The following is a 10,475-nucleotide window of genomic DNA, read 5'->3' as shown; positions in this document are numbered from 1 at the left end:
GTATATTCCATCCGTTTCAAATTATAAGTCAACTTACTTTTCTACTATAACTTTCCTACTATAACTTTTACTATACGTTTATACAATGTGTACATAGTAAAAGATACGTATCTAGAAAAGTTAGTGAATTATAATTTAAAATGGAGGGAGTATAAGCTAGGAAAATTGGTCTTTATGGGGCCGGGTGAGGATTCTATTTCACTTGTAAAATCTAGTGCATGAGCCATCTCTTATTTTTTTTTTAAATGTCCCACTCTAGAAAATATTCCTGAGTCTTTAGCACACCTTTTAAAAATTGTGAAGCCCCATGTTTTGATTGTACCTGAGTAAGATTTTTTGAACTCTATTTATTTTTGAGAAAGGTCTGCCAAGTTATTCCTAGCCCCCTTTGATCCTCTGGGCGACACAGAATTTTGTCCCATTTGGCTAGGTTGCTAGGCTATATTTTCATTTATTATCATTGTCTAAAAAAACTCTTAACTAGTAAAAATCCAGTCGTTTAATGACACCTTTTGGGATTTCGAAAAAAGACTTTGTAAATATAGTTAAACTACTTAGGACTGAATTGGGCAACACCAGTCTACCACCATATGACCATAGGCAGTGCCAATTATCTTAAGAGTACACATATATGCTTTTAAACTTTGAATTCCAAATGCAGACAAACAATAATTTGTGCGCCAGTACTACCTATGGCTTTGTTTTCTGGAACGAGGAAGTTTACAGCTTTTTTTTTTTGAAATAAAAGGTAGGAGCTTTGTCGCTCAATTAAGACAGGAACAGAGGTTTATGTACAAATGGCAGCTGAGGTGCCTAAACACTATGGTCCGAAGACCGAAGAGAAGAAAAACACATCTCGCACTATTAGTTTTACACCTCACCAAAGTTCAGTGCTCTATGCCTTTGCACTATGTCCTCTTTGGCAAAAAATGCCATCTGCTGCGCTTGATCTGTGCACATTTTCAAAGATTCTTCTATTCCTCTTATTCCACAAATTCCATATAATGTATATCACATGCCATTGAACCGCTTGCGGTCTTGCTTTGAATCTTGCTTGCCGCCTACTCCCACCAATCAGCAATTGAGGCAGGGTCCTGTTGTGGCCATTACACCACAAAATTTTCCCAAGCTAGCACTTGATCCTAGACGGCTTTTGCGAAGGGGCAAAACAAGGAGAGATGAAGCCCAGTTTCCAGAGGACTGTTACACAAGACACAATGTTCTTGGTGCGGCCAACCCCTCTTTTGTAGATTGTTTGCCTCGGAACTGTATCATGTACGCTGAGCTGGTGGAGTAGGCACCTTCAGTCGTCCATTTCCAAATAATTGTGTCTTGCACATCGGGCTGCAGCTGAACATTCTTTAATATAGTCCATAGGCCAACAAATTCTTGGAGTTGTGTTGTTGTGGTGATACACGCTCGTAGTGCTCTAATTCAGTTGCCATTGTGTAATTCCTGACGAACCGTCCTGTTCTTCCTACGCACCAGCTTGAATAGTTGCGGCGCTAGATACCTAGGTGCCTTGCTCTCCAGCCAGTTGTGGTGCCAGAAACGTGCTTTGTCACCATTGCCAATTGTGACTGTGGTGGAGGAGTTGAACAGGAGGCGATCTGTGTCATTACAGGGGACTTCCGTTCCCACCCAAGGCTTGGGGTCGTCACCCCATTCGTGCCACGGCCAGCGGAGGCGTAGGGCCCTCCCAAATCTATCAGGTCTGGCACTTCCATGCCACCCAGATCCTTTGGCTTGCAGATCGTCAGCCAATTCACTAGATAGTGACCCCATTAGCGTTCTCCTCACCTTTCCAGAAGAAGGATCTTCTAATTTTGTTAATCTTATAGCTTTATATTCTTAGTCTGCTTTAGATCGTGGTCTAGAAAGAGGATTGTATCATCCACATGTTGCAAAATAGACAACCAATCATCGACAAGGTGAAGTATGACTCCCCTAATTTAGTCATCTTCTTCCTTTACCCTATATTATTATGTGCAAAGAATATCAGAACCCCGGACTTGTCGTGGCCCCCACATCACGAGCGTTCTCCTAGCGCCTGCAACAAACAGCCATGTCCGCTTCAAGAGGACTGAGCCATAACAGCCTTTGCTCAATCCAACTATCGCTATACGCACTGCATTTTCTGAAAGAAAAAAAGTTTGCACCCAAACACCAATAGTTTAGTCTACAATATGAATTGTGGTCTGGTTTTTGGTAGTACCTACGATAGTAGTTAAGACCAGGCTACACAATTTTGCAATTGCTAATTAGAAGGTTAGGTCCCTTTGCCCAACGAACAGACAAAATATAGGCCACCAACTGTATTTTCATTTGCAAAAAGAAGAGGCCATGAATGCACGGTGTTGGCCCCTGGATCTCTGAAACGGGTGAGCCGACCGCTCACCGACGTTGCCGACCACACACTATGCCTAGAGGTAGAAGAAGAGAGGGAGAACAGAGCGTGCGCACACATACACACAGCACAAGCACCAGCGTTGGCTGGAGCTCTGCGGAAGAGATGACAAAACTGAACTTGCTTTCTTTACTAAGTTGCAGTGAGAAACTATATATACAACTCTACCCATATAATTCTAGTACACAGATATGTCATGCTGTCATGCTGCTACAGTGATTAGATGTAACAACAGGACTAACTTTGACGCCTGCCCCTGCTGTGGCTACAGTGCGGCAGGGAGCCTTTCGGCGCCAGTCCCTGCAGCGGCTACAGTCCAGCAGCAGGGAGCCTTTCGACACCTACCTTTGCCATGCGTTCACACAGGGGAGCAGTAGATTACTTAACAATTCTTCCATACCAATCATCTTCTTCAACTTTGTGAACCAAAGATGGCCGGGCGGCTTGGTGAGGACGTCCACAAGTTGCTGACCAGTTTCGATGAACTCGATGAGGATATGCCCTCCATCAACACAGTCCCTGAGGAAGTGGAACTTGACGTCGATGTGCATGCTCCGGTCATGGAGAACCGAATTCTTCACAAGGGCGATGGTGGGCTGGTTGTCCACCATCAGTGCTGGTGGGTGAGCTTCCACACCGGTCAGCTCGCCCAGCAGCCAGCGCAGCAACACAGCTTGGCACGACACTGTGGCCGCCGCCACGTACTCTGCCTCGCACGTGGAAAGCGCCACCACCTTCTATTTTAGCGACAACCATGAGATTGGAGCCGACCCGAGGAATACGAGCACGCCAGAGGTGCTCCGCCGTCAGTCGATGTCCCCCACCATGTTTGCATCGCTGAACACAGTGAACCACAGCCCACTTCCACCGGTCCTAGGGAAGACGATCCCCTGATCCACCGTCCCCTTGACGTAGTGCAGCAGCCGCTTCACTACAGCCCAGTGATCCTCTCGGGGATCCTCCATGAAGCGGCTGACGTAGCCCATGATGAACGTAATGCCCAGCCTCATGTGGACTAGGTAGCACAGACTGCCAATGATGCTCCTATAGAGTGTTGCATCTACCTTCACCGTGGTACTAGTCTTCATCAGCTTTAGCCGCTCCTCCATCGGAGTCACTCACGGCTTGCACTCAGCCATTTTGCTCCGCTCCAACAGCTTCGAGGCGTACACGCTCTGACTGAGTGTGAGCGCCTCCTTCCCTTGTCTCACCTTGATGCCAAGTTAGTAAGAGAGCACGTCGAGATCGCTCATTCGAAAATGAGCCGCTATCTCGCGCTTGAAGCTATTGATGTCCTCCACACGCGTGCCAGTGATGATCAAATCGTCCACATACACACTGACGGTGATCTCCTCCTTCTCCCGTCGCCGCGTGTAGAGCATGTGCTTAGTTGTGCACCGTGTGAACCCAAGCTCGCCCAGTGTGGCGTTTAGCTTGGCGTTCCACGCTCATAGAGCCTACCGTAGCCCATAGAGCGCCTTGCGCAGTTGGGGCACCCTGTGCTCCACTCTCTTAATGGTGAAACCCGGAGGTTGCTTGATGAAAACTGTCTCCGCTAGCTCATCATTAAGGAAGGCCGATTTTACGTCCAGGTGATGGATGTGCTAATCCCTCACTGTTGCCAAAGCCAGCAGCAGTCAGATAGACTCCATGCACGCTACCAGCGCAAAGACTTCCTCGAAGTCGATGCCCTAGCGCTGGACAAAGCCTCAGGTGATGAGGCGCGCCTTGTGCTTGACAATGGGGCCGCGTTCATCCCGCTTGACCTTGTACACCCACTTCAGGTCGATCGGATGGCATCCTAGAGGTGAATCGACAAACTCCCAAGTCTCGTTTTCCTCGATCGCCTTCATCTTCTCCAGCATCTCCCGTCGTCAATTTGCATCACACTCGGCCAGCACAAATGTGGGTGGTTCCTCTGCACTGACGAGAAGTAGCTTTGGGTCATTGAGCAGCCAACCCGCCTAGGCCTAAGGACCCTGTGCCACCAATAATGTCGTCTAGCCTGCGGAACCGCACCTCCTCACCATCGTGGAAGGCATCCATGAACTCGGTGATGTCGCTTGGAGGTGAGGTGAACTCGATCGGCGTCGATGGAGTCCCCTGTTCTGTCAGAGTGGCTGGCATAGCACATGGAGTGTTTGGCACCCTGGCTAGAGTGCTTGGCACCAGTCTTAGAGTGGTCAGCACCACTGTAAGACCTCTCGGCATCGCTACGGGAGCGTTCGACACCTGTTCTGGAGTGGTCGGCACTACTACAGGACCGTTTGACACCACTCCTAGAGTGCTTGGCACCCCTCCTAGAGTGCTCGACACCACCCTAGGAGTGCTCGGCTCTGTTGCTGGAGTGGTCGGCACCTCCTCTCCAGCGTCTCCACAACCGTGGATGACCAAGTGCTCGACGATGAATGTGCTAGTGAAGCCGCCTAGCTTCCCCCGTGTCTAGACTGTTCCAGTCCTAGGCCACCTTCCCATCGAACATGACGTCGCGTGAGACAATCACCTTGCCTCCGCATGGGTCATAGAGCCGATACGTCTTGGTACCTTTCGCATAGCCCAGGAGCACCATCGATGTGCTCCTATCCTCTAGCTTGGTGAGGACTGGCTTAGTCTTTCTGACGTGGCTGATGTAGCCGAATGTCTGGAGGAAGGACATGCTCGGCTTGCGCCCATACCAAGCTTTGAACAACATCACTCTCTTCGAGGCCTTTGTGGGTGCGCGGTTGTGGATGAACACCACAGTGGTCACTGCCTCACCCTAGAACCTTGCTGGCATGCTCTTGGCCTTCATCATGGATCGAGCCATGCCAACCACCGTCTAGTTCTACCGCTCCACCACGCCATTCAGCTATGCCGAGTACGGCACGGTGTGGTGTCACACCACACCCTGATCAGCGCAGTATGCAGCGAACTCCATCGAAGTGAATTTGCCGCTGCGATCAGTCCGCAACATGCGTAGCTTCTTGCCGCTTGTAAGGGACTGTGACGCCTAAGAGGGGGGTGAATTAGGCAACTTAAAATTCTACTTCTCACTAAGGCCTCTAATTTCACCTTGTCAAAACCTATGCAGGAAAGTAAACTATCTAAATGTGTAACTATGATTTTGCTAGTGTGTTGCTATCTCTACCGCAAAAGGGACTTATGCAACCTAGGTTCTAAACCTACCAACTAACCTATCACTAAGATAGGAAAATAAAGCACAAACTAAGATTGCAATATAAATGTGGAAGCTAAAGAGTAAGGTAGAGATATGCAAACTCCTATCGATGACTCTGGTATTTTTACCGAGGTATCAAGAAGCACGTAAGATCCCCCCTAGTCCTCGTTGGAGCCCCTTGCAAGGGCCAAGCTCTCGGTCGAGTAACTCTGTGGATAGCCTCGGGCCTTCCCCATGTGCAAGTGGGTCTCTGGTGTGCCTTCTGGTAAGCCTCTCCCGGACCGCTTCCTGCTGTCTTCACTATCAAGCTTCTGGTCAAACCGTCGCGGGCCTTGTTCCCTTCGGTACACGGTGGCGGTCACACCACAAACACAGTTGGTGTGATCTCGCAAGACTACAAGCCCCTCCAATGTACAACAACGGTGCGCGCAAGCACCAAGTGTTAAGAGGTGTGCAAACCTCACTAAACACTAGGCCTAAACCTAGAGCAAGCGCAAAAGTGGTGGTCTAACTAACCTAAGCACTTCGCAAAGCACCTACGCTAATCACCGAATGTATCACTAAGCACTATGCAAGTGGAGATCACTAAAGTGGTGTATCAACACCCTTGGTATGTTTCCTCAGTTGTCCACTCCTTAAATGGCTGGTCGGGGGGGGTCTATTTATAAGTCCCATGGAGAAAGTAGCCGTTGGGGATGAAATCTAGCTTTCTGTCATTGACCGGATGCACAGGTCGTCCTAATCAGACGTGTCCAGTCGTCCCGACTGTTGAAGCCAACCATTGGCGCTCACTGTTGATCGGACTCTCTGGCGAGTACGGTCACTTACCATCTGACACGTCTGGTCGATGTTTCGCCATTCTAGAACCTCTCTAGACTCGATCGGACGCCATTAACTGGCGCATCCGGTCGTCCACAGCTACTGCGTCCGGTCCTCACTGAGTTATTGCTGCGATGATGAACAGTGAAGTCTATGCATCCGGTCACTACCTCACTCAGAGTCTAGTCGCTGTTGCTGATGCCTACTGTTGCCGAGCAACTGATCGAACGCGTTCCGGTCCTCATAGGGCCACGTCTAGTCACCTCTACCGAGCTCGTTTCTTCATGATCTTACGTCCTGGCTTGGTTCCTATATTCGTGTTTGAACTTTGCTTGATATCTTGGGTCTTCTCTTATGCTTCTAGGGTCTTGCTTATGGTGTTGATTGTGGGATTATCATGTCACCTTCGTCCAAGTCACATCTTGCACTCTATTGAACTACAAAATAATTACTTGCAAATTCCTTAGTCCAATTTGGTTGTGTTGGTCATCAAACACCAAAATCTAAAGTAAATGGGCCTAGGGTTCATTTTCCTTACAATCTCCCCATTTTTTGTGATTGATGACAACACGACCAAAGCAAGCAAATAATATATTTTTTTGGAATTTTAAAAACTATTTACTTGCTAGGATGCAATGCAAAGGGAAATGTTATATGATGCTAAAAGATACCACATATAAGCATCTTTGGAAACTTATCTTGCCCTTGGAAATGTCCCCATGTGGCATTATGGATTTAAGCCTCCCCCTAACTCCATAATCCACTATCCTCCCTTTCTTGGACTATTACCACTTGTAAATTATTATGATCGGGCTTGCTTTTGGTCCTATAAATTCTCCCCCTTTGTAATTAAACACCAAAAAGGAAGATATTAGTAGCACAAAGGAGGGTCAAACTTTGTGATCCTTTGTATGTGGAGTGGAATAGTCACAAAATTTGACTCTCACATTACATAGACTAAGCTCCCTCTAAATATATGCATACATATGATGGAGAATAGTAGTTTATGCATAATTGGCAAATTAATGCTCAAGGTAGTTTAATCTATATAATGCATGGAGAGAGCATATAAATACCAAAGTAAAATCAATATGATGATATCGGTTTAGAAATACCACATGTGGAAACCAATTTGATTTATACCACTTGCAATAGGTGGTGGATATTTGAAGTATGATGCTTAACTCTGGGGACTCCATTTTCCTTGCAATGAGACTACTACACACATGATAAGCTTGAAAAGATGTTAGTCTCAAAGTATCCAACTTGTAGAGTAACCTCCCCCTAAATTTATGCACACGAGTATGGAATATTTGTAGGAGACATGCACATTGATTTTAGAATAAAAATACCACTTGAAAGATGACATCACATGAATGTGAGAATTATTTTCGAAGGTGATATTCGGGAGAAATTATCTACAATTTGGACTTTGGTACATATTAGATAAATAATTGTAAAACAAGCTATGTGCCATGCTCCTAAACAATTTAAACCATGTAGGTTTTCTCCAAGGGTTAAGAGTGAAACCGAGCAAGCCTACCATAAGATATACCTAGTGTATGCAAGATAAAAGATTAAACATGCAAATGCAAACCTATGCATGAAAAGAAACTAGATGCTAGTTGAAATTGCAAAAAATTAAATCTAGTTACATAACATGGGAAGGGAAATTTGGGTCCATAGTATTCACTAACCCACTTGGCAATTACCTTGTCCATAATGATGCACCCCATGAAATGCATCCATACTTTGCCAAGTCTCCAAATTCCCCAAAGTCCATCGGACTTCTCACTTTCCTTTTGGGATCCAAACCTTCTTGGTGCTCTTCATGTTTTAAAAGATCTCCTTTGGCATCCAAATGCGTTTGGCCCCATTGTTGGCTTGCTTATTTACCTTGATGGTCACCACCTTGTCATTTTTCTTCTTCTGCAAGAGAGAAGGTGTGGAGGCCTTTTTGTCCTCCTTGTTGGTGTAGGTGTTGGAGAGCTTGCTTGTTTCCTTTATGTTTTTCTCTTTCTTCTTAGCTTCTCCCCCATTCTTCACCTTGTACTCATAGGACTTGCGGCCTTCCTAGTGGCACACTGTAGCAAACCATGGTTTGTCCTTCATCAAGCTTCTTCACTCCCTTAATGGTGTTATCTTGATGATGTTGGGCTTGCTCTGTTTTGCCTTTTACTTGAGTCAAGTCCTTGGTAAGGTGAGCCACTTCTTGCTTGAGTTGCTCATTCTCCATTGCGACCTCTTGTGTGCATGTATCTACAACAACTTTCTCAACACAAACTTGGTTGCACAAGGGTGAGTCTAAACATAAATCATTGCAAAAAGTAAAAGCATCCTTTTTAGGCATATCAAAGATATAACTTTTTTAGGAGCCTTGGTGAGGGTTGTACCGAATAGCTTCAAGATTAGCAACTTTATTAGTTAGCTCATCACAATGTTTGCACATGGTTTCTATTTTAGCAAGCAAACTTTTATAAGCATCTTGTGAGCTAGCTATCTTTTCTTTTAATTTTTCATTTTTCTTTACAAGTTGCTCATCATTGATTGTGCATGCATTTGTTGTTGCACTAGCCTCAAGTTGCTCAATTTTATTAGATAGTTCAATATTGAGATTAACAAATGTCTCATATTGTTCAAGCAAGGTTTTATATGCTTCTTATGAACTATCTAGCTTTTCTTGCAACATTTTTAGCTTCTTTTGTTGGCTAGTGCAAGCCTTAGCATATTTAAGATTTTCTTGCACAAGTTCATTAAGAGAAGGCATTTTATTATCGCTATCACTCTCACTAGAGGATGAGCTTTCGTTACCTCGTGCCATAAGGCAGACACGAGAAGAGCTTGATGATGAGTGCTTGTGGCCTCGCCTCTTGTGATGGTCTTCTTCTTCACTTGAAGAATCATCCCATGACCTTATTGATGTGAGGGCTTTGTCCTTGCACGCCTCCTTCTTTGTCTTGGGTGTGGGCTTGTTTGGACAAACTTCCACAAAGTGCCCCAACTCACCGCATTCATATCATCCTTTCTTTCTTTGCTCATTTCTTTGATTGGTATAGATGAAATCTTGAATTTAGATGGGCACACCCTTGACATTGAGCCTTTGGATCATCTTCTCCACCTTGTTGATAAGTTTGATTGATTCTTCATTAAGGTCAGAGGTGGAGGAGGAAGATTGATCATCATCACTTGAATCATCATCATCATCATCATCATCATCATCATCATCATCATCATCATCATCGTCGTCATCATCATCATCATCATCTTCTTCTTCTTCTTCTTCATCTTCACTTGAGGAGCTTGAGCTTGAGCTTGTATCAACTTACTTTCTCTTCATCTTCTTTTTCTTACTACATACAAGAGCTTTGCCTTTGCTTGATGACGAGGCTTCTTCTTGACCCATCTTCCATGACATTTCAAATGACACTATCTTGCCAATGACTATGGCCTGGGTCATGGTGCTCAAGTCCTCCATGTTGTGAAGGATGGTGATGATGCTTGCATATTTGTTTTGTGGTAGCACGGAGATGGTCTTCCTCACGATGTCCACATCATCTAGCTTCGTTAATCCTATTGAATGGAGCTCATTGATAATTAGATTCAAACGAGAATACATATCATGAACAAGATCATCATCATTCATTTTATAGGAATCATAATTTTGTTTAGCTAGACAATATTTTTGCTCATGGACATTAGTTGTGCCATCATGTAGCTCTTGGAGTTTTAACAAAATTTTATGTGCCATATTTAAAGTGAACACTTGGTTAAACACATCCATGCTAAAAGATTCAAACAAGCAATTTTTAGCTCTAGCATTGAAATGAATTTATTTTTCTTTACTCTTTGTGGGTTTATCAGGGATTCTTAATGGGTTTTATCCCATCACGAGTGACTCTCCAAACACCCAAATCTACCACCTCAAGGATGACAAGCCATTCTAGCTTTATAGTAGGGGAAGTTAGTGGCATCAAAGTGCGGAGGCCTAGAGGTATCCATCCCAACCACTCTAAATAGCGTCAGCTTAACGGCTGTGAAGCCAAAGGTCCAAATTGAGCCAACCTGGCTCTGATACCACTTGTAAGGGACCGT

Source organism: Miscanthus floridulus, chromosome 16 (genome assembly GCF_019320115.1).
Source record: "Miscanthus floridulus cultivar M001 chromosome 16, ASM1932011v1, whole genome shotgun sequence".
NCBI classification, from domain to species: domain Eukaryota; kingdom Viridiplantae; phylum Streptophyta; class Magnoliopsida; order Poales; family Poaceae; genus Miscanthus; species Miscanthus floridulus.
This window is presented reverse-complemented; position numbering follows the sequence as displayed.